Source organism: Oryctolagus cuniculus, chromosome 12, assembly GCF_964237555.1.
Source record: "Oryctolagus cuniculus chromosome 12, mOryCun1.1, whole genome shotgun sequence".
In the NCBI taxonomy this organism is placed as follows: domain Eukaryota; kingdom Metazoa; phylum Chordata; class Mammalia; order Lagomorpha; family Leporidae; genus Oryctolagus; species Oryctolagus cuniculus.
In genome coordinates this window covers 110,485,660-110,510,277 of record NC_091443.1, presented here as the reverse complement: position 1 = coordinate 110,510,277, position 24,618 = coordinate 110,485,660, and the positions used below count along the sequence as shown (strand labels likewise).

The 24,618-nt window shown below is 58.6% G+C and overlaps 1 long non-coding RNA gene across 1 annotated transcript in view; it reads right to left on the bottom strand.

The window, feature by feature from the left end:
- Positions 1 to 10,849: 10,849 nt before the first annotated feature.
- Positions 10,850 to 24,618, bottom strand: part of LOC127483761 (uncharacterized) — a 124,915-nt gene continuing 111,146 nt past the window's right edge. The window contains exons 4-5 of the long non-coding RNA XR_011381105.1: positions 17,218 to 17,348; positions 10,850 to 14,343 (exon numbers count right to left, since the gene is read on the bottom strand). This is a non-coding gene — a long non-coding RNA (uncharacterized lncRNA). The remainder of the gene's footprint in view (positions 14,344 to 17,217; positions 17,349 to 24,618) is intronic.

The window sequence follows — 24,618 nt, the reverse complement described above, 5'->3', positions numbered from 1 at the left end:
TTTTAAAGATTTATGTATTTGAAAGATGGAGTTACACAGAGAAGTAGAGACAGAGAGGTCTTCCATCCACTGGTTCAATCCCCAGATGGCTGGAACGGCTGGAGCTGCGCTGATCTGTAACCAGGAGCCAGGAACTTCCTCCGGGTCTCCCACATGGGTGCAGGGGCCCAAGAATTTGGGCCATCTTCTACTGCTTTCCTAGGCCATAGCAGAGAGCTGGATCGGAAGAGGAGCAGCCGGGACTAGAACCAGCGCCCATATGAAATGCTGGTGCTTCAGGCCAGGGCTTTAACCCACTGCGCCACAGTGCCAGCCCCTTATTTATCTATTTTCTCTGTTTGTTTGAAAGAGTTACACAGAGGAAAGGAGAGACAAGGAGCTCTCCCATCTGCTGGTTCACTCCCCAGGGCTGGGCCAGGCCAGAGGCAGGAGCCAGAAGCTTCTTTCAGGTCTTCCACATGGGTGGCAGAGGCCCAAGCACTTGGGCCGTCCTCTGCTGCTTTCCCAGGCCATGAGCAGGGAGCTGGGTCGTAAGCAGGGCAGCTGGGACGTGAACCGTCGTGCATGCGGGATGCAACGCTGCAGGCCGCAGCTTCACCAGCTATGCCACGACACCAGCCTCAGATAAATAAATCTTTTTAAAAGGAAGGCATAAGCCTCCTCCTCCCTGTGCCCACGTCTCTTAGAAGCCTCCTGTCAAGCAGAGAAGTCTGAGTCTCCACCCCTTGAGTCTGGGCTGGCTGTGCCCACAGAAGGAGGCAGAGTGGCCGGGTTCTGCTTCCTCTCTCAGGACCTACGCGGCCACACTGACAAGTGGACCACAGCCTGCTCTTGACGACGAGAGACACACGGCCCAGTTCCTCCACCCTTACGCCCAGCGTGTGGCAGCCGGCCACTGCCACAGGGTCAGAGCACCTGCGACCAGACTGCTGACTGACCAGGCCACGCCTCCAGAGCTCTTTCCTGTCTAGGGCTTGCCGCTTTTCATCAGTACTCACTTTGCTCCTTGCGATCTCATCCTGGGCGAAATGAGCTCCCCCAAGATGGGGGCTTGGGCTGCCCTCCACAGCGGCTGAGCTGGGGCTTGGCACCGGATACATAATTGTTGAACAAAGGCATGGTGGCCCCCACCCCACAGCAAGCTCATAGCAGAGGTTTCACAGGTGACAGCCAGGGCTGGAGAAAGGCGAGGTTGGGGTGGGGCCCCAGGGGCTGAGGCTTGAACCTTGGGTTCCCAAATGCCCACCACCTGTCTTATTTTTAAATTCGGCAGCAGGCAGCAGGCTGCTTCTCTCCTGCATTTCCCAGACCCAGGCCACGCTGCCCTGGCTGGGCACCTGACATCCCAGGTGGCAGCCCTCAGAGGCAGGGGCAGGGCCTGCAGGTCCCCAGGCTGCAGAGGGCGCAGGCGCTCCCCACCCACACTGTCCCCATGTGTGCCTACTTGTTTTAGAAAATGAGTTACTCTTGGGCCAGTGCCGTGGCGCAGTGGGTTAAAGCCCTGGCCTGTAGCGCCGGCATCCCATATCGGCGCCAATTTTAGTCCTGGCTGCTCCTCTTCTGATCCAGCTCTCTGCTGTGGCCTGGAATAGCAGGAGAAGATGGCCCAAGTGCTTGGGTCCCTACGCCCATGTGGGAGACCTAGAAGAAGCTCCTGGCTTCTGGCTTTGGATCGGTGCGGCTCTGGCCGTTGCGGCCATCCGGGGAGTGGACCAGCGGATGGAAGACCTCTCTCTCTGTCTCTACCTCTGTAACTCTTTCAAATAAATAAAATAAATCTTTTTTAAAAAAGTTACTCCTAATAAGGTAATTCTGAACCTTTCTTTAATGAGGTATTGCAGTTGATTGTAAACAGACTTCTTTAAGCAAGTCAGCCTTCACGCTGAAACCAACGGAATACATGTTTCTTAGTTTTTGGCAACACTCACTGCTTAGAACAATAGAGGGTAATTTTAATGTAACATGGGTACACTTCATTGGGAAAATAGTCTCATAAATAGATTCTGTATTCACACCAAAAACCACCTCTCTTTGGAGTTATAAAAAGCTAATTTCCCAAAAGACCGAAGATTAAAAAGCCATTGGCGGATTTTCTCCAGAAATCAAATTAAAGACGTACGGCTCTGCTTCTCAGCAAATTCCGCTTGGCTGAGACTGACGCGTGGTTTCCAGCGTTGGCTCAGGCCGGGCCAGTCGGGGAACCTGGTGCTTAGTGACGGCTTCGCCACTGCAGCACCCACCAGCCCGGCACCCTCGCATCCTCCCCACACGGCGAACCCTGGTGCAGGAGACAAACGCTGCTACCTCCCCGGGGGAGCGCGCGCTGCAGCTGCCGCCATGGACCCAGGCCTGGAGGCAGCACAGAAGCGCGGGGCTGTGTATTTTCCAGCTTCCTGCAGGAAACCCCGGCCTGTGCCTCTGGCACTCTGCCCCTTAACAGCCGAGTAGGTGCTGGGTGTGATACTGCCTCCAGGGCCCCAGCTCTGAAGCAGTCAGCCTTTTAGGAAATGTGTCCTACTCTTCAGGAGCAAGCTCTGTGACCACTGTCCTGGGCAAAGTGGGCAGAGGGGGCGGAGCCCACCTGGGGGTGGTGGAGGTGTTGGAGGAGGAATCCTCTGCTAAGCGAAAGCACCTGGTCCTCCCGTCCCACTCCTGTGTGCTGTGACTCTGAGCGCAGGGGCCTCCCCAGACTCCCCACCCCACTCCGACCATGACACTCCAGGCCTTCCTGCAGCCCAAACCCTCAGCCCCCAGCCCCGGGATGGAAAGAGACCATGGGCGGGCTTGGAGCTGGGGAAGGGGAGCCCATTAATGCCGAGGGGTCATACACACCTGCACATGCATGTGTGTGTGTGCGTGTGTGTGTGAATCTCCGAGCTGTGTGAGGCAAGTGTGAGAGCCCAGGGCTCCCATCTGAGGCCTGGGGATTGACAACAGGCAAATCCCTTCTTCATCTGGCTTTTGTCGTCTCCACTTTGCCGGAAGATAATTGAAAACTTGTCTCCCTGAAATACGGAGAGACAGAGTCAGAGGAGACACACAGAGAAGTGATCTTCCATCTTCTGGCTCACTCCCCCCATGCCAGGGCTGAAGCCAGGAGCCAAGAACCCAGTCCAGTACCTACGGACTCCAGCCATCAGGGTTGCTTCCGAGGGTCTGTGTGGGCAGGAAGCTGGACTCGGGAGCTGGAAACAGGAACTCAAACACAGCGTTCCAGAGTGGGATGCAGGTGCCCTCATAAGCATCTTAGCTGCTAGCCAAGTGCTCATCCCAAAAGAGAATGTTTTTAAAGAGAAAAGTCATGCCTCCCACACAAACGTAAGCTCAGCATGCATGAAAGACCATTTTTCTTTAATTTCAGTTGATGCATGATATTTGTACCTCTATTTCCCCAAATACTTGAACTCATTAATTAACGAGGGAACCAGGAATCTGTAACAAACTCGAGGGACAATGCAAGGACCAGATGCACACACCGCAGTCAGGACTAATAAAATGAGCTTGGTAATTGATACAAAACTGGCTTCCTCTATGAGCGGGAGGGGTCCCTGGGTCATATTCCCCGGGCTCCACCCCTGGCTCTGAAGCCTGCCTCCAGCTCCGTGTGACGCGTGACGCAGACACTGGGAGGCGGCAGGTGACAAACGGAGTGACCTGTGCTGTTCCTGGAGCAGCCCCAGCCTGCCGGAGCACGGCAGAGCCTGCGAGGGGCTGCTAGCCCGCGCCTTAGGCGCTTTCTCTCCCCACCTCAGCGTCTCTCCGGATTTCTCCTGGCAGCTTCAACAGCAGGCTTGGGTTGCATGAAGACTTTGTAAGCTGTCTAGCAGTGGAAGCCTTTCTCTAAATGAACTCTTACAGTAAACTCGAATCTGTTTTTAAAAATTTCAGGGAGTTAAAATGATTTATCACACGAATAATTCACGCTCATTGTAGAAATGTCAAATATGGGCTGGCGCTGTGGCGCAGTAGGTTGATCCCCTGCCTGCAGCACTGGCATGGCATATGGGCGCCCGTTCTAGTCCCAGCTGTTCCTCTTCTGATCCAGCTCTCTGCTGTGGCCTGGGAGAGCAGAAGATGGCTCAAGCGCTTGGGTCTCTGAACCCACAAAGGAGACCTGGAAAGAAGCTCCTGGCTCCTGATCGGCACAGCTCCAGCCACTGCGGCCGTTTGGGGAGCGAGCCAGCAGATGGAAGACTGTCCTGTCTGTAGCTCTACCTCTCAATTAAATAACTAAAAATCTTAAAAAGAAATGTCAAATACGCAGAAGGTTAAGTGAAAGCAAATGCACCCCGCCCCCACCCGCCCGGTCCCTCCCCGTTCTGCAGAGCTCCCCACAAGAACCGTTTCCTCGGTGCCTTGTGGGCTTCCCACACATGGGATAAAAACAGCCATGTTTTAAAAACATCAACAGAGGCAGAAACAACTTGTTTGTCGCTCCCCGTCTTCGTGGAGGAACGACACAGGACCCTGCGCTGTTCTTTCGTCTGCTCGGCCCTCCCCGGGTTTGCTGCTGGTTCTTCCCGGGTTGGCTACTGACCCTTCCACCTCCGTGGAAGGGCGGTTCCCCCTGCCACCTTCCCCACTTCCGCGGGGGAGCGGCACACCGCCGGCCGGCTCTCTCGGGGGCTGCACGGGTGTTCCTTCAGATAGATGTTCCTGGTGCATGTTGTCTCTCTCCTCCTTTATAGTTCTCTTCCACCAATCCCAACTCTGCTACCCACACGCCGAGTACACTGCTCTCCTCCAATCAGGAGCAGGTCCTACAGTTTATTGGTTGAACTGGAGGCAGCTGTGCAGAAGCTGTTTACTTCTCTCCCAGCGCCATATTGTGGGAGAGCAGATGCATAGAATAAGTCTTAATTCCAGTAACTTAGTCTAGTCCGAGTTGCTCCCAGTTGCTCCCCACATTGTTCTTCTACAATTCTTTTTTAACTAAGAAAACACATTGTGGACATCTTTCCACACCAGAACACCGCTGTCTGCCCCAGCATTTTAACTCGGTAATGGGATTTCTCCGCCTGAACGTCTCTGAGCTTAGCTGATCAGATTTCTATTGGGTGAGTTGGGGGCGCTGCCCGCGAGAGGGGTTTTGGGCCCCAGCCTCTCCCCAGTGGCCTGCTGGGCCGGGCGCTCCCTTCCTCCCACACACTCTCCTGCCTTGACGTGATGCAGCCCAGCCCTCCCCACTGCCCAGAGGCAGTGCGCGGAACAGACGCCTCTTCCCTGTGGAGCTAGCCTGACGCGGGTGTCTCGTCCCAGTGACTCAGCGCAGCCGGCGAGTGCCCACTCTCATGTCCGTCATTTCCTCCAGCGCACCTGCTGTTTGGTAGAATCACGGGGCGCCTCTGTCCATGCACAAAGACGAAATTCCAGTCATCTTGACGGCTTAACATGTAAAAAATAAGACAGTAAAGATTCCAGCAACACAGGCCACAGTGCACTGCTAACGCGTATCCACCAGCGAGGCTGGGATGAAGAAGTCAGATGACGTCATTCTTGGCGCGGGCACAGAGTGCACAGAAGCCTCTTGTGTCACCAGGGGACTGATCATGTCACGACTTCAGTCAGGCCTGATGATACTCAGGAAAGCTGAGCGTGCGTGTCTGCTGTGACCTAGAGATGACCCCCTTGGACAGATATCCAACAGACCTACATTCACGGAAGAACACGGACGGCGATGTCCACGCAGCACTATTCCTAACAGCTGCAAACCGGGAGCAACCCAAATGTGCTCCAACTCAGAACTCCAGGGCACTGGGGGAACACAGGCAAACAGCTTCCCCGCCCGTGTCACGAGGGCAGTGTGTGCCGTCCGTCGTTACCGGCAGAGGTGTCAGCTACACATCCTTTCTGGAAACAAATCTGGAGAAGAACATTACAATTAAAAATATGGATGCCCTTTGACCTAGCGACCCCACTCCTGGAAATGACAGCTTCAGCTACGGGCCATGGATGAGGGCACTGAGTGCAGAGGTGTGTTTATGGTGTACACACGCACACGCATGCGCACGCGCACACACACAGAGAGGAAACACCACAATGCCTCTCCCTGAGGGCTCACAGTCCGCAGCTCTGGGGAGGCTTCCATCTTTCCAGTCCATGGGAGGTGCTTGTGTCACCTGTAACTCCTCCTCTTCCTGCCTGTAGCCCACGCCTGGGCTCCACAGCAGAACTGGAGGCGTGACTACTCTGGGATGGTGACATTCCTACAGCTCCTCTCTGGGGTACTCTCCCTACCCCTGCAGGACTAGAGGAGGTGCACTGACAGAGGACCATAGCGGGGCTGGTCCCTCCTACACAGTCCACGGCCGGCCAGCCATCTCCCCCCGCTGAAGAACAACTGACCGGCCGCCTGCCTGCGGATACTGTCCCTACGAACCAGGCCTCCCCCTGCAGTGTGTGTCCAGATTGTTGTCCCCAAGCATCTAAAGCTCTCCCAAGTGAATTACACGTGGAGTAAGCTCCCTAACCTCGGTCAGCTCCGCCTGGCCCAGCCCAGTGGTCCCAGGAAGCCTCTACAACCAGGGAGGGCCACGGAGCATCCGTATAAGTATCCAACATCACAAAACCAAGCCAATAGTCTAGCAATAAAAATGTCCCGGGGCCAGCAGTGTGGTGCAATGGTTTAAGCCACCGCTTGCCGCACTGGCGTCCCACACGGAGTGCATGTCTGAGTCCCAGCTGCTCTGCTCCCAGTCCAGCTCCCCGCTAATACGCCTGGGGAAGCAGAAGGTGGCCCAAGTGCTTGGGCCCTGGCCAGCCACATGGGAGACTCAGACAGAGGGCCTGGTTCCTGGCTTCAGCATGGCCTAGCCTTAGCCATTGTGGCCATCTGGGGAGTGAACCAGTGTATAGAAGACCTCTCTCTGTCTCTGTCTGGCTCACTCTCTGTCTCTCCCTCTTTCTCTGTCGCTCTTTCAAATACATAAAGTAAACCTTTAAAAAGGCTCTAACCTTTTATGTTGAAAAATATTCCTTCTTGAGATCAAAAATGTTTAAAAAGTACAAAACACTATGGTTTTTATATGAATGAAAGCTGGTGAAAGGAAAAGATGACAGAATTTAATTTTTTTTTTGCGTGTTTGGATATTCAGATGAAAGGCTGGTAGTTTTGTTAAGTAGTAAAATCTAAATACACACACATGTCAGATATCTTCTAGTTAAGTGTATTTTCCTTGTCTTCCTTGTTAGAAAATTACTTGATTACAGTGTTATAATCAAGATTTTTGCACAATATGCATTCTACCAATGACAGTCCCAAATTAAACTCTTGAAAAGTGATTGTAATCCTTAGAGAATTTAAGAAATTAATTTCAATCAGGAGCAAGTTTTAGTTATAATAATTATCATCACAGTCTTGACGCTGGGGAGCTGCCTTGGACACATCTCCACCAGTGCAGAACACACCACACCCTGTTCACCCTGTTTTAGGCTCACGGCGGACGTGGCGGCACCCGCGGTGAACTCTCACCACCTCCCAGAGCCAGGTCTAGAGCCAGCCAGAATGGCAGAGTGCTCTGTGTGTCCACTTCACGCCTGCGCCTGTCCCTGTGTGACTTTCGTGGTAAAGTGAGTGTTACTGTTCTAGAACTTTCCCCAACAGCAGAGCTGCGGGGAGTGGCTGCAAGGCCGCGGTGTGGAAAGAGACCGCCTTCTCACCCTCTGAGGAAGACGGGACAAGTCAGTGAGCTTGTCTGTCTTCTTACCTGCTGCTCCGGCGGCTTGGGCTGTCCTGGCTGTCCTGGCTGTCCTGGGCTGTCCTGGGCTGTCTGGGCTGTCCTGGGCTGTCCTGGCTGTCCTGGCTGTCTTGGGCTGTCCTGGCTGTCCGGGCTGTCTGGGCTGTCCTGGCTGTTCTAGGCTGTCCTAGGCTGTCCTGGCTGTTCTAGGCTGTCCTAGGCTGTCTGGGCTGTCTTGGGCTGTCCGGGCTGCCCTGGGTGTCCTGGGCTGTCCTGCCTGTCCTGGCTCCAGGCTGTCTTGGGCTGTCTGGGCTGTCCTGGGTGTCCTGGCTGTCCTGTCTGTCCTGGCTGTCTGGGCTGTCTGGGCTGTCCTGTGCTGTCCTGTGCTGTCCTGGCTGTCCCGGGCTGTCCTGGGCTGTCGTAGGGTGTCCTGGGCTGTCCTAGGCTGTCCTGGCTGTCCTGGCTGTCCTAGGCTATCCTGGGCTTCCTGGGCTGTCCTAGGCTGTCCTGGCTGTCCTGGCTGTCCTGGCTGTCCTAGGCTATCCTGGGCTGTCCTGGGCTGTTCTGGCTCTCCTGGGCTGTCCTGGCCTGTCCTGGCTCTCCTGGGCTGTCCTGGGCTATCCTGGGCTGTTCTGGGCTGTCCTGTGCTGTCCTGGCTGTCTGGGCTGTCTTTGGCTGTCTTGACTGTCCTGGCTGTCCTGGGCTGTCCTGGGTGTCCTAGGCTGTCCTGGGCTGTCCTGGCTGTCTTAGGCTGTCCTGGGCTGTCCTGGGCTGTCCTAGGCTGTCCTGGCTCTCCTGGGCTGTCCTGGCCTGTCCTGGCTCTCCTGGGCTGTCCTGGGCTATCCTGGGCTGTCCTAGGCTGTCCTGGGCTGTCCTAGGCTATCCTGGGCTTCCTGGGCTTCCTGGGCTGTCCTAGGCTGTCCTGGCTCTCCTGGCTGTCTAGGCTGTCCTGGGCTGTCCTGGGCTGTTCTGGCTCTCCTGGGCTGTCCTGGGCTGTCCGGGCTGTCCTGGCTGTCCTGGGCTGTCCTGGCTGTCCTGGGCTGTCCGACGCTGGCAGAGGCCTCAGTGGCATTCAGCGGCTGGTGCTTTCTGTGCGGAGGACACAGGCTGCAGCTGACCACCAGCATCCCTGGCCCTGGAGTTGGGTGCCCTGTGACTGGGTCGTTCTGTGTGTGTGTGACGCGCGGGGCCCTCTCTAGCAGGGCTGCAAACACTCTGTGGTGCGGCATCAAGTCTCACTTTCCTGTGTCAGTTCTTTTGTAAAACTTCAGCAGCAAAAAATCCCTAGAACGAAGCTTTAATAATTCACATAAAATACAAGCTCAGCATTTCAAACACTGGCAGATGTAAAGTGACCCCTTGTCTGTGGGCGTGTCTCCTGGGCAGCAGCAGAGACTGGGCACAGACCGGCCCTGTCCCTAGGACCCAGCTCAGCGATGCTGAGACCCTGGCCCCAGGGCAGGGCCCTTCTGCCTCTGCCCGACTGTGGCACCCGTGGGCAATCCCCAGGCTGGGCCCTCTCAACCTGAGGGTCCTTGCAGGCTAACTCCTCTGTTCTCCTGGGGCTCTGATGCAGGAGTCGGACCTCCAAGGCCCTGCCACCTCCTTTGCTTCTCTCCGAGCAGCCCCACATCCGTGTCTGAGGGTGCCCCCAGCTGCCACGCCTAGAAAGGAGGATTCGGGCCAGACCGGGAGGTTGCCTGGGGCTAGCCAGGACCTCTCCAGGTCCAGCCGTCAACACAGAGGCTGCCTGGAGAGGGGTCCGGCTCCAGAGGGCCCCCCCCCACTTGAGCTCCAGCGGTATGCACCTATATGCGTTCCTTGGGCCAAGACTAAGGCGCTCACCTGCTCTCCTTCTGAGGCCTGAAGCTGCAACCTGGGCCTGACTCCTCCTGACTGCTGCCTGTGCTAAAGGAGTTGGGACCTCTCATTTGGGGCACGTGGGGGTTGCGTGCCCAGGGAGCGGAAGTGCTTGCATTCAGGGCATTTCTGAAGCTCAGACCAGAAAGCCTATAGCCAGGCTCCAGACAGGCAGCCACGTGGGGCTGGTCTGGGCTGCTGCCCTCCGACAGGAGGGGACAGGTCCCCAGGGTCTTCGGTGCTCTCAGTAGCAGGGACTCCCACAGCGCGCTGCCAGGGGTCACCAGCCATTCCAGTTCTCACCACGAGCTCCCAGGAAGTCCTGCTCGGGACAGATACTTGTGAAAACAGTCCACGCATCTCCGCCCCCAGCATTTCTCCTTCCTTCGAGATGTTTGTGGAGAACGGGGCTTTATTCACTGCCAACGACTGCAACTCCTTTCAGCTCTGCCTTTAGCTCTAAGACTACGAGAGGCATTCAGCAGTGTGTGACGTGGATGTCTGCCTCCCGCACCCTGTCCTGCGCCCCTCAGCCCCACGCCCGGGATTGGGGACTTTAACGGCCAGTAGCCATGTGTCCCTCTCAGTCCTGGTTATGCATTTACGTACAGCTGTCTGCATCACCCCGTGGCGCCAGCAGCCCACGGAGAGGCCTTCGAGGTGAGAATGCAGCCTGCTGACGGCTGGCAACCCCTTGAGCCCCCGAGCCAGGACCACCCTGTGGAATTCCCGGTCCTTGGAGATGACGTGAGAAGCTGCCCGGTGCACACTCAGGCTGCTAAGTGGTGGAGGATCGCGTCACACAGCCGAGTAAGGAACGCCACTGTGGCCGCAGCTGTTTCGGGTCCCCTCTGCAGCAGAGACCTCCCTGGAGCTGCTGTGGTCGCTGCCCCCGCGGTCTGCCACCGGTGTGACCAGCATGTGCTGGGGCAGCCCGTGTTCAGCCTCTGAGATTTTCTCATGTTATCCGTCTGACGCTGCACACGCAGAGGCGTCGTCTCCTGCGAGCCACTCGGGAAGTGCTCCAGGGAGACACGCAGGGAAGGGGGAGGCAAGCTAGGCTGAACTCCATGTTCCCATTCCAGCCCGTCGCCGTGTGCAGATGCAGGAACCCAAGGGCGCGGTGTGGAGGAGACCCCAGGGCCGACTCCTAGGCACCTGGGGAGAGGCTAGAGGAGCCCTGGGGGTCTGCTTCTAGCACTTTCCAGGGGGCTCTTGTTAAAGCACAGACTTGGCCTTAGGAAGTTTGAGATGCAGCTGAAGTTCTGAGTGTGTTTTTTGTTTTTTTTTTTTTTTTTGACAGAGTCATAGACAGAGAGAGAGAGAGAGAAAGGTTTTCCCTCCGCTGGTTCACTCCCCAAATGGCTGCCATGGCCGGTGCTGCGCTGATCCAATGCCGGGAGCCAGGTGCTTCCTCCTGGTCTCCCATGGGGTGCAGGGCCCAAGCACCTGGGCCATCCTCCACTGCACTCCCGGGCCACAGCAGAGAGCTGGAATGGAAGAGGAGCAACCGGGACTAGAACCCGGTGCCCATATGGGATGCTGGCGCCACAGGCGGAGGATCAACCAGTCAGAGCTCGGCTGCTCATCTGCTCCGTGCAGCTCTGGCCGCCCCTCAGCTTCTTCAGATCTACAGCTCGGAAGGCTGCGTCCTGCAGGGGCAGCCGCTGCTGAGCGCCTGGCCAAGGCGCTGCACCACCCTCGGCTGCCCAGCACGGTCTGTGAGGCCTCCTCGGGGGGTGGGCTGTCGCCTGGAGGGGGACACTGCAGACTGCTCGCCACCCCCTCTGGTTCCCGCTAAGGTCCCGCGAGAGCTTCCTGGCAGAGACGTGTCACATTCTCTAAGTACCCGGCGAGCGGTTTGCAAATCCTCTGGAGACAGCAAATGAGTAGTTGAAATCCAAAACTTTAGAAAACTTAATTCAGAGAGCTATTGAATCGAGGCGGTTTTGCCCGAGTAAAACACCTCCCCTGTGGAATTCGCATCCGCTCACTTGGTGACCCTGAGCCTGGGTCATCTCAGAGAGTGCTTCACTCTGACAGGCTTAGAGGCTCTTGGTTTCCGTTTGTGAGGTTTCCAAGGAAACGCGTTCCTGCAGCGGCTTGAGCTGTCATCCCCAGTGTCTACTCCCTTGCTGCTCTGGGGTGACAAGAACACGCCTCCACTGTTGTTAGCTTCCTGGCCGGGCCCTTGTGCACCTGCCACACCCCTCGCCCCGCCATGGGGACTCACAGCGACGCGCAGAGAGGCGGCCGAGCCACATGTTCCAGTGTTCCCCATTTCGCCGGCCTTCCAAGGAGTGGCCAGACTCTCCTGCTGTGAGCCAGCCCCCCTGGGCTGTGGGCTCTGTGTGCCCAGTGCCCTGTCCCCTTCTCTCCTGCCAGGCTCTCTCCAGGTTATTCTTGGGGGCTCGGCTCAGCGGTGGCTTCCTTCAGGGAGGGCTTTTCTGGCAGCATGGCTGTCCACACCCACAGCCTTGGATGCCACTCTGGACACATCCTCAGTGGTCTGTCCCATAGGCACCTCGAATTTAGTGTGTCTGGCATGGAACCCGTCACAGCCACCTCCTCCTCCCTGCAGTCCTTCCCTCCTCACCCCCAACCTGCTTCTCTCTCTCACTCTTCGTCTCCAGACAGGCACTGGGGGCCTGACACATATGGTTGTACACACGTGTGGATGCCCCTCACATATGTGCACGTGTGTTCCCAGAGCAGGAAGGGCCCTGGTTCAGAGGCCACAGGGTCCCACATCCTCGCTGCTGGGCGGCCTGTCTCTGGTGAGCAAACCCCGTGTGCACCTGAGGGCAGTGGAGCCTGCACAGGCAGGGGGGCAGAGGTCCAGTTGTTGACTGTGGCCGAGGCTGCGGCTCTGCTCCGGACCTGCTCCCCCTCCCCCTCCACCCTGCCTGCGCCAGGACTTCCTGTCAGCTTTTCCAACAGGGGTTTCCTGAAACTCGGGTCTGGTCTGTTTCCTCCTGGGAAGTCCCCCGCCGCAGACACATGGGTTCTGGGTCTTTTCCTGCCCTCACTCTGGGCCGAGGGCATGCCCTTTCCGAAGCACAGGTGGGCCAGATGGTTCTGGAAGCACCGTGGGCTGCAGGTCGGGGCGACAGAAGCTGCTCCTGTGGGTGGAGGACAACTCCGGGGCAGCACTGGACCCTGGGCAGAGGTTGGAGGCTGACCGCGGGGCACACGGGGCTGCGAAGGGCGACACGTGGGAGGTGGGGACTGGGCACCTGCACTAGGAGGAGATGCCCAGAGGATGACCTGCCGGGCTCCTGCCCCGAGTGGTCGCCCACCAAGACGCCATGGCACCGTGGGGTCTGTGTGGTGCAGGTCCCCCCACCCCCGCTCCTGCTCTGGCCTGTAGGAGGCAGACACTGTGCAGGCCAGCAGTGCAGGCAACAGCTTGAGCAGTGCAGGTGTGGACAGAGAAGACAGCAGGTGGTGGTTGTGGGGAGCAGGCAGGGGCATGGGAGCCAGGAGCCAGAGGCGTCCGCAGCTGAGGCGGGAAGGGCATTGGCTGCACACGGAGGTCAGTGCAGAACGGAGAGGCCGCTGGTTCCCACAGCGACATGTGCCTGCCCCATCGGGCGCCCCCCGACCCCGCCGAGGACGCCAGAAATGTGGGTGCTGGGAGCTGAGCTGGGAGGTCAAGACGTGTGCTCCAGGGCACAGAGCGACCCTGGCCCTCCCGGCTGGGCTCCGTGGAGCTGTGCACACAGCAGGCGCGGGAGCAGCCAGAGGCGTGGGAAAGGCGGGCACTAGCCTCGGAGGGGCTCTGCGGTTCTCTTGCTTTTTATCTCGGGAGACTTGGCTGCGATGTTCCCTTTTATGTTTTCATTGACAAATAATAATTGAGTGTACTTGTGGGACGCGGTGTGGTGTTTCCGCCGTTTCCAGCGTGCGGCTTCAGGGCAGACTGAGGATTTTAAGGTCTAGAGAAACATTTAAAGAAAGCCAAGCAGGGGCGAGTGTTTGGCACAGAGGTTAGGACACCATTTGGGACACTCACAGCCCATCTGGGAGTGCCTGGGTTTGAGTCCTGGCTGCTGACTCTGCTTCCGGCTATGCAGACCCTGGGAAGCAGCTGGTGATGGCTCAAGTGGCCTCTCCTAACCATGTGGGAGACCCGGATGCAGTTCCTGGCTCCCGGCTTCAGCCTGGCCCAGCTCTGGCTGTTGTGGGCAATTGAGGAGTGAACCAAGAGAAGGGAGATCACTGTGGTATGACCCCCCTCCATCTTTTTGCCCCTCAAATGAAATAAATACATAATTAAAAAAATAAACAAACGGAGGTAACGCCAGGTTGAAATACTTACTTTGCTCAAAAGGACATGAAAAACTTCTGCCCCGTCATTTCACAGGAGCAGGGCGGCCATCGTCAGCTCAAGGATGGCCGTAGAATGTCCTGCATCTGACTTCAGCTGGGACCCGGATGTGACCGAGGCTGGAGTAGGACCTGGCACTGGGTCACATCCCTGCAAAGTCCAGCCAGGCTGCAGAGCTCATCAGCAGGTCCCCAGCGCCTCGGCGAGGCCGTGCAGTGAGGGTGGCCCCGCAGACCGCACCAGACCGCACCTCGGGAGTAAAGCGGAACCTCGCTGGTGGCCTCACGGCCATCCCATCGTCCCCGGGCTGCTTCTCAGAATGCTGGTTCGTGATAAAGCGTGCAGAGCTTCGAGGGGAAGAGCTGAAATCCCAGCGCAGGTGCCTCGGCGTCCACCCTTCCCAGGTCATCTTTCCACGGGCCTCAAGCGAAGTGACGCTGGTGCTGTGTGAAAACCGGAGCTGACCCCAGCGGGTGTCTGCGCAGGGAGGGGTGGTGGGGAGCTTGCATCCTCACCTTTCTCCTTCGTCCCCAACTGTCCCGCTTGCTGGGGGCCCCTTTGCTAAGCCTCCCTCCCGGGAGGATCCCCAGAGTCCTGGTTTAGTGTGCAGTGCGGTTCAGCTTTGTCCCATCCCCTCCTGTCCAGAGCAGCCCTGGGCCTCCCATTAAGGTGTTTCCCAAACACCAGAGCCATTCAGTCCCTTGGAGGGCAGCCATGGCCAGCGCAGTACTCACACGGCACACCCACAGCTCTCTCATTCTCATCAGTGTGTGTGGACGGAGGCACAGGTGATGTGCCTGGGGGTGACCCAGCAGGATGCGCTGTGTGTGGGGGTGGCCTGGGGGTGACCCAGCAGGACGTGCTGTGTGTGGGGGTGGCCTGGGGTGACCAGCAGGACGTGCTGTGTGTGGGGGTGGCCTGGGGTGACCCAACAGGACGTGCTGTGTGTGGGGGTGGCCTGGGATGACCCAGCAGAACATGCTGTATGTGGGGTGGCCTGAGGGTGACCCAGCAGGACATGCTGTGTGTGGGGGTGGCCTGGGGTGACCAGCAGGACGTGCTGTGTGTGGGGGTGGCCTGGGGTGACCCAGCAGGACATGCTGTATGTGGGGGTGGCCTGGGGTGACCAGCAGGACGTGCTGTGTGTGGGGGTGGCCTGGGGTGACCAGCAGGACGTGCTGTGTGTGGGGGTGGCCTGGGGTGACCCAGCAGGACATGCTGTGTGTGGGGGTGGCCTGGGGTGACCCAGCAGGACGTGCTGTGTGTGGGGGTGGCCTGGGGTGACCCAGCAGGACGTGCTGTGTGTGGGGGTGGCCTGGGGTGACCAGCAGGACGTGCTGTGTGCGTGGGTGGCCTGGGGTGACCCAGCAGGACGTGCTGTGTGTGGGGGTGGCCTGGGGTGACCAGCAGGACGTGCTGTGTGTGGGGGTGGCCTGGGGTGACCCAGCAGGACGTGCTGTGTGTGGGGGTGGCCTGGGGTGACCAGCAGGACATGCTGTGTGTGGGGGTGGCCTGGGGTGACCAGCAGGACATGCTGTGTGTGGGGGTGGCCTGGGGTGACCAGCAGGACAAGATGTGTGTGGGGGTGGCCTGGGGTGACCCATAGGATGTGCTCTGTGTGGGGGTGGCCTGGGGTGACCCAGCAGGACGTGCTGTATGTGAGGGTGGCCTGCCCACCTCTGTTTTGCAGGCAGAGGGTAGGGGAAATTCACTGTCTCCTCCGTGGGCTAGGGACGCCGCCCCTTAGGTCTGGAAGAGCCCCTGGCTGCTGCCCTGGCCCCTGCACTCGCCTTCCCCGGCATCACCTGAAGGCCAAGGTCGAGGCCAAGGCCTCTCTGGTGCACAGGTTGCACCAGCTCTGCCATCACTGCCCCCACGGCCTTCCTGACTCCTCTTGCCTCCCTTCCTGGGCTTTAAGTTCTGCAACCTCCGCGTGAAGGTGGGAGGCTTTTGTTTTAGGCAGAGCTCCTGCATTCGGCCCCAACGGCTAGACCAGACCAGAATGAGAGCACTCACATTTAAGTGACACACAGCCCAACCGGAAGTGCAAGCCAGCGGACTGATCCTGGTGGGGACCAGCTTTTCCTAAAAGCAAGACAGTCCAGTCTGCCTGAGTCGGGGAAACAGAGCAGCTGCGCTGCCTCCGCTCTGACGAGACAGGCAGCCCGATGTCGCCCCGGGTTTTCCTCCTGCTGCGGTCTGCTCGCTCCCGGCAGGCGACTGCCCCCTTCGCCAGGTTTCCCTGCCGCCCAAACCCAACCTCTCTTGTTTTGTTTCCTGTTTCCCTCCTCCTGTCCTGAGATGTCCTCCATCTTGTGCTTTAACAAGGGGTGTCATCATATTTTTATTTTACATATTTGTTTATTTGAGAGACAAGGGAGGGAGAGTATACCGGCTGGTTCACTCCTCAAATGCCCTCCGCAACCGGGGCTGGGCCAGGCCAAAGCCAGGAGCCAGCAACTCCACCCAGGTCTCCCGCGTGGTGGCAGGGGCCCAACTACTTGAGGCGTCACCACTGCCTCCCGGGTCTGCAGCAGCAGGAAGCTGGAGCCGGGAATCCATGCAGGAACTCTCAGTGGGATGCGGCTGTCTCAGCAGGAGGCTTAACCACTGGGCCGACCCCACCTGGGTCATATTTGCAAAGGGCCTGTATTCTTAGGGGAGCCGAGTCAGACTCAGTGGTGCAGGTGCACGGGGAACACAGAGTCCCAGACTGCAGGGCACACAACCTGGGCATGCGCACTTGGGGGACTAGGGACCAGAGTTGGGCAGAACCTGGGTGCTCGAACCTTTAAGAAGGGAGGGGCCCCGTGCCAGGCAGCCCATCTCCCTAACCGTCACATGGCCTCCTGCCCTCCCTCCACCTGCCCCTGCCTCGCCAGTGCCTCTGCCAATAGGTTTTTCCCACCTGAGCCGTAAAGCTTGCGCCAGGCCCCCGAGCGGGGAGGCAGCCGCGAGCCCCGCCTCCCGTCCCCTTTGCTGCTCAGCCACACCAGCCAATTCTGCCTTTCCCTCCAGGTCGTCACAGACCGGTGCTGGTGTACCCGGGCGGCGAGCTTGCCTCGGGCAGTGTCTTCCCCACCACGCACACTCACGCTCTGCTTGTGCCCAGCGAGCACTCTCGGTCTGCTTTGCAGGACACAGGCGGCCCCATTCGTGAGCCTCCCCCCCCCCCCCCCAGCTGAACAGGCCTGTGACTAAGTGTGCCAGGCCCTTCCCTCGGCCCCTCTGCACACACCCCAGGGCGGGTCACGCGGCTGCTGCCCCTCCTGTCTGGGCGACGCTCCCCTCTCTGCAGTGCTGGTCTCAGTCCAGCTGCATGCCCTCCCGCTGGTTTCCGGCCCCACTCACATGTGCTGGCTGCCACCCAAGCTGCTCCTCTGGGGACCTCTCCTCTCCCAAGACGCCCTGGCTTTGGGGGATGCAGAGATCGCTGGGCACACGTGGACAATGTCCAGCCAGAGGCCGGCACGCCGACTTCCCTGGGAAGGTGAAAAATGGAGGTTTCAGGTTAGAGCCTCATGGGGTTGGGGAAGGGGACTTGAACTTGGGGTGTGCAGGGGCCCCAGGCTGCAGGGTCGTTGGTCCCCAGGGCCCATCTGTCTCTGAGTGGCAGGAGCAGGCCCTGGCAGGAAGTGGGCCTCCAGCAGGGCTCAGTGGCTCCGTGCTTTTGCGATGCTTCAACAAAGTCCCATGTACTGCAGATGACAGAAATGTAGCTGTCAGGGTTCTGGGGGTGGGAAGTCCAAGATCAAGTGCGGGCAGCGTGGGTGTCTGCGAGGCCCTGCTTCCTGGTGGGTGGCAACTTCCTGCTGCAACCTCACCTGGTGGAAGGGGTGAGGGTTTCTCTGGGGTCCTTCTTTTTTTTTTTTTTTTAACATCTTTATTTATTTCATTTAGAGAGACAGATCTTCCATCCACTGGTTCACTCACTCCCCACATGCCCACAACAACCAGGGCTGGGCCAGACTGAAGCCAGGAGCTGGACACCCCACTCAGCAGGAGAGCTAGGGACCCACCACTCGAGCCATCACCTGCTGCCTTCCAAGGGTGCATATTCGCAGGAATGGGGAGCAGAGCTGGGATTTGAACCCAGGGACTCTGCTATGGGATGTGGGTATCCCAGGCAGCGACTTCACCGTCATGTGGGGCCCCTGATGAGGGATCCACTCACTGGGGCTCTGCGGGACACCTCCTAGAGGCTCCTCCTCTTATTACTTTGCCTGGGTGGCCAGGATTTCCACAGGAGTGTTCTGGGTGGGGCACAAGCCCTGAGCCCCTCATCAGTGATCCCTCCCCCCCCCCCCCCCGCCTCACACCTACAGCCTCACTTCATGTGTGAAAGCAACAAGTATGCTGAGGGTGTGAGGGGCGCCGAGTCTCTGTCCCCTGCCCTTGCCCTCTTCTAGAAGAGGGACCATGGCCAGGTCTCAGCCGCCAGAGGGGAGCAGTGCCCCTGCCTCTGGCGCTGGTGAGGTGCCGGCACAGTTTTGTGTGTGACAGGTCTTGCTTAAGCCAAACCAGTGTCCACCTACAGAACTGGGGGCGGGAGTAGGGGGGCTGCATATTTCCAGCAGCTGGCGGGTGGGCGGCAGCTTCCTCGTTCTCGTGGCCTGTGGTGCTTCCCGAGGTCCTCAGCTGGGAGAAGAGGTAGCCGGCCAGTGGCTCTGCCCAGTGGAGGTCATCGGGGGACACACAAGTTCTGGGACGGCCTTGTCTCAGCCTCCATCACTGCTGCCTGGACTCACATCTGGTTGTAAGGCAGAGGAGGTGGACAGGGGCGTGGTCGATGCCTGGGACCGTTCCCCGCAGTTCTGCGAGGCAGTCCTGTTCCTGCCCAAGCAGTCCTGTTCCAGACCCCAGTGACAGTGAGGCCTGGGGTAGAGCGGTTTGCGGAACTTGGGGCAGCTTCCCATGTAGGGGATGGATCTGGCTCCACAGCAGTGCTCAGGGGGCCCAGGGGGCCCTGGCAGCAGTGGCAGCAGGAGAGGAGTAAACCCGCGAGGAGCAGCTGGCCGGGCTCGGGCATCAGTGCCGTGGGACCACTCCTGCGACTCCAGAAGCACCCGGGAGCCCCACTTCCGTCTGCAGACAGCTGCTCTTGGAGGGGGTTCCTGCCCCCGTGTGCTCTGGCCAGGGAGGGCGAGCTGCTGGGAGAGCTCTGGGGGCGGGGGCTGGGGCCAGGAGGCGGTGACCTGCCCCACACGGCACATGAAGCAGTGCCCACCGCCCCTCCAGGAGAAAGCACTCCTGGGGGGCCACTCAGGCTGCGGTAGGTGGGGTCATTTGTTCCTGGTGTCAGGGAGGCGGGTGCGGCTCTCTGCCGGCTACACAAGCTCAGGTGGCATCGATCCCTCTGCTCCCATCCCTGGAAACTGCTGCAGCAGCAAAGGCTGGGTGTGGGCTTCCTGTGGGGTGAGGTGGGGGGAGGAAGGTGAAGGTCAGGGCCAGGGCCAGGGTGGCCTCGGTTCCCCCGGCGTCTGCAGAGACCAGGACAGCCTTTCTCTTAGGCGGGCAGCTGTGTGCTTGTTCCTCCAGCTCTAGAGTGGGTCTGAGGGCAGGGAGGGCGTCTCCGAGGGCCCCCTTTCACCTTCTGCAGTTGTCCCCCGTGCGGACTCTGCGCTGTCCCTGGACCTGCTGTGCACACAGGATGCAGCGGAAGGGGTGTCGTGCAGGTTTTTTGGGGGCACTGCAGCCCCTGCATTCGGTCTCACGGTGCCTGAGACTGTGCAAAGGAGCCACGCTGCTGGCTTGAAGACAACAGCCCGGCGGAGGGAGAGCGCACGGGGCTCCGCCCTGGGTCAGTGGCCCAGTCCCGGCTGCAGCAAGCACACGAGTGAGGCCACCTCGGGCCCTCCACCCCAGCCCAGGCCCTGCTGGCTGTGAGGGCGCGAGCAGGTCAGAGACAAAGGCCCAGATGCTGATCACAGGCCCTGAGTATGCGGTAGATTCTCATGTAGCAGAGGCTGCTGAAACAGGCATGGGCACGGGAGGAGAGGCCCTGCTGGCACCGACAGTGACAGCACATGGTCAGACACTGGGACTGAGCGGCAGCCGGGCAGGAAGGGCAGGGGAGCGTCCGTGGAGGCCTGAGTCACAGCGCGGAGGGGCGCGCGGCACGTGGGGGCAGAGGATGCAGCTGAGGGGCCTGCACACCTGGCTGGTTCCCAGCAAGAAATCCCAGCGTGCCCGGCCGATTCTTCCTGCAGCACCGGGGAAGGATTTGGGAGAGAGAGGGGAGCTCGGGCAGGGACTGTGTGCGGTGTGAGCAGACTTTAGGGGCAAATGATCCTCAAAGCAGGAAGCGGTCACGAGGCAGGGAGGGCTCTCAGTCTCTGACACTCGGGTGGCGCCCTGGACCCTCCCCGCTCCACGGACGAGCCGCCAATAATCCAGCACTCACTCCACGCAGGAAGAGGCCTCTCAGAGAGCAGGATTGCAGCCTTGAGGCCTGCAGGGGCCCCCAGCCAGATTCCCGGGAAACCCTAACAATTCTCCCGAGACTTGTGCTGGCAGAACCACCACTAGCTTGGATTACGAGGGACAGACAGCAAACTGAAGACAGGCCTCTGGGCACCCACTTTTTCACACGCAGCAGGCAGCCAGACAGCCACGCAGCTCAAATACCATCCACTAGTTTTTGAAAAGGAAGGGTGTCACAAGTTGGGGGGTCCCAGAGCCCTGGGCGTGCAGCCAAGAACCGGAGGACAGGGGGTCAGGGAGCCGCCTGCAGGAAGGGACACCCTCTGTCCTAGAGCTGGGGGAACTGACACCTCCCAGCCAGCTTCTGAAACTGCCGTGGAACAGTGACTACGAGCCCCGCTCTCACCCTCTCTCTAAAGGACGTCTCGGGGGAGAGCCCATCCCTGTGTCGGCACTGTGTGTGAAGTGTTGCAGTCAACAGCTCGTTTCTGTCTCTGGGTCAGCCTCAGGCCCGCCTGAGGACACACTCAAGGGGCCCATCAGCCTCTGCTCTGCGTTACGTGTGGGGAACAAGGGCTGATCCTCAAGGGCCCTGACATCTGGGGTGCCCCCTTCTGCAGGGGAAGCCCTGGTGGCCTCACTCACCCCTAAGCCCCGCAGGCCCAGTCTTCCCTTTCTTGAAGGGTAAGTCAGCAGCTGACTTGCCCTGAAGGCTGCACACGCCCAGACTTCTGGCATCCTTCCTTCCTTCCCGCCCCGTCTCTGTCCCCGTCAGTCCAAGCTGGCATGCCACTCTCAGAGTGCACGTGGGTCTTCTGGGTTTGTCAGAGAACCTATGTATCAGACACAGTTCCTACAGATGCTTCCCTGGCGGCCCCGCCCCTGTTCCTGACCCCTGCTCAGATGCTTAGGCGGACCTGTGAGCCACACGTCCGGCGTCTCCAGCAGAGGCTGCCCAGGTCTCTCCAGAGCAGCCCCTAGCGTGTTTTGTATTATCCACAGTCCAAGACTTTTCCAAACCACCAAGTGCTGCTTCCTTTTGGCTTAGTGGTTCCTTCTCAGCTTGTATCTTTCCTCTCACACTGAGCATGCGCGGCACAGCAAGAGGCCAGGCTGCATGTCCACGCTTTGCCTGGAGAGCGCCTCAGCTGAATGCCCGTCTGTCAGCAGGAGCCCCTTCTACATCACACTGGGACGCGGTTCAGCTGAAGCGAGCAGCTTTCCTGGGGCTTCTGGTGAGTGCTCACCTCCACTGAGACGCCACCAGCGGCATCTTCAGTGTTCATGTTTCTGCCAGTGTCCTGTGCATGACCATCGGTGTTTTCTCTACCACCCTCTTGCCTTCCAGCCGAGCCCTTGCCGGCACCTCCGCTACGGCCCGTATTTCTGCCAACAATATCCTGAAGGCAATCGAGGCTTTCCCTGTCACTGACCTCAAAGTCCTTCCAGCTCTGTCCACCGCCCAGCTCCAGAGCCCTTCTGCATTTGGGCACTGGTTACAGAAGCACTGCCTCTTGGTACCAAAATCTCTATTAGTTTCTGGGGCCCGTCACAAACTTGACGGCTTAAAACAACAGACACTGTCTTCCCAAATTCAGGGATCAGAAGTCCAAAAGCAAGGTGTCTCCCACAGCTGGAACCTTCTGCAGGCTGTGAGGGAGAATCTACCCTACGCCTCTCCCCTGCCATCTAGTGGTTGATGGCAATCACGCGGCCCTTGGCTGGCAGCTGGCCTGCTCCATCCTCCCTCTTCACACACTTCAGTCTCCATGTGTGCCCCCCGAGTTGCTGCACGCCCTCCTATGGCTGGGTCCAGAGCCAGGAGCCCAGGTCTCCCATGGGGGTGGCAGGGACCCACGTACCTGAGTGATCAGTGTGGCTTCCCAGGGTGCACATTGGCGGAAGCTGGAGTCGGAGCCGAGGTTGGGAATCACACCGTCACTTGGGGGGGGGGGGTGTCGCAATCTTAAGTGAGGTCTTAACCATCAAGCCGCATGTCTGCTGATGTAGAGCAGGCATCCATCAAACTGAGCGTCAGCTCAGCTTAAAAATTCATGACCAAGTAAGCTCATGTTCTGAGTTCTGGCTTGGCGTGGCTTTTGGGGGAACACCGCTCAACCCACTACAGACATTGACTTTGAGCTCCTAGGACCCTCCGGAGGATATACTCACAAATAGCAGAGTGGAGAGTTATGAAATGAATTTCACTGACGAAAACTGGAAAAGGCTGGCTCATGTTCTGCCCCACACGGAGCTCGTCCTTCTCTTCCTGGGCTCTCCCAGCGCAGTGTTCTGTTGGCATCCCAACTAAAACTGCAACCCCTCAGCACCCCGACGTTTCAAAGCCTTGCTTTATCTTATCCCCAGCTCTTAGCTTTCCTGTGCGTTGTCTCTATTTTCCACTGGATGAACGTCGGTATCTTGGCTCACGTTATTCACTTCTCTTCCCAGCGCCAGAACAGTGTCTGGCACATAGCAGGTGCTCGGTACCAACGTGTTGGGTAACTGAATGCACACGAGAGTGGAGGAGTTCCGGGAGAGTGGGCGTCAGAGAGCCCATTCTCTCTCTCTCTCTCTCTCTCTCTCCCACACACACACACACACACACACACCCGCTCCTTGTGGTTGTCTGGGAAGCCATTGGTCCCGCACCTGGCCCCTCTTTCCCCTCCCTGGGACGTGAGAATTAACGATGAAAGTCTCCACATCACACTGGACCCATGGGGGAGGGTGTCATCAGCAGGAAGACAATTCCTTTGAAAATGGAAGTCTCTGCATCACTGTGTCCCAGCCTGGGAGGGCTTGCTCGAGATTCACAGCTTCCCCGAGACCTGCCAGTGGCCAGGGAAATTCACACTGATGCTTCCACGGGAAATGCCTTTGTAGACCGCACAGGGGGAGGGCGCCCTTCCTGGGGGAGAGGAGCTGCTGTCTGTGAGCGCTCCTGCTAATTAGCAAAGTGAACCTCATTTCACGGACTGCAGCCGCTGGTAATTTATTCTGGGCTTGTTGGTGACAAAGCCACGTGTCTGCTTCTCAACGAGGAGGCCACAGAGAACAGGAGGGACCGTGGGGGCTGTGCTCTCCCCTCCTTTCCTGCGGGGACATCACTTCATCAGAGCATGGCACAGCGTCGTCCACACGGCCCTGCGCGGTCAGGCCCAAACGGTGTCCATTTCACCAGGACTCAGACAGGAACACTCTGGGCCATGGAGCCCCAGGTCACCAGAGCACCAGCGTCAGTGTTGCCAGAAACCACCCAGTCTCACGCCCCCCTGGAACGGGCGGCGTCTGCGTGGGGCTGAAGGGCGACCCTGGCTGATGCTGACAAGTCGTGCGCTCCCACATCCGGGCCAAGTGGTCAAGGCTGGCCCCGCTTGGGAATTCGGCCCTTCTGCCTGAGCAAGACCCTGCTGCCTCCTCTTGCCAGCACCTGCCGGGGACCTTTGCTCACCTCCCTCGCCACTCCGCTCTGGTTAGCGCCAGGTTTGTCCAGGTGCTGGTGATACCAGCCTGTCCTGGACTGCTGCATTGACCGAGACATTTCCCCAGTTGTACTCACCAGTGCGCTCATCTCTGGGGGTAACACCCAGAGTAATAGCGCACTGGCCCGTGTCCATACAGAGGGCCTGTGCAGGAGGCTCAGATCCGTCTCTAATGCCTGGGGTTTCCTGTCCGGCTGGACAGCAGGAGTACACAGATGCACCTCACAGAGTTTGTGGGAAATGATTTACAAGATGTTTATATTGGTGCAAAAATATATTGAAGTCCACGCATATGAGGGGTCTTCAAAAAGTTCATAAAAATACATATTAAACTAAGGGCGGATTTCAGTTTTTTTGGATGAAAAGAAACATTTAATTCTGTTGTTTATGGACTTCTTAGGGCACACAGGACACGTCACTTCCTTTTTTTTTTTTTTTTTTTTTTTTACAGATAGAGTTAGACAGTGAGAGAGAGACAGAGAAAAAGGTCTTCCTTCCATTGGTTCACTCCCCAAATGGCCGCCATGGCCAGAGCTACGCTGATCCAAAGCCAGGAGCCAGGTGCTTCTTCCTTGTCTCTGATGTGGGTGCAGGCACCAAACACTTGGGCTATCCTCCATGGCCTTCCCGGGCCACAGCAGAGAGCTAGACTGGAAGAGGAGCAACCGGGACTAGAACCAGGCCACAGGCGGAGGATTAGCCTAGTGAGCCACAGCACCAGCCCCACACCGCTTCCTTTTTAAAAGCTCTGGCACAGTGGTGCACGGAGCATTATTGGAGAATGATGTGTTTAAGACGGTCTCCACAGGCCAGAAGCCCCCTGTCTGTTCCGCCCAGAGGCTGG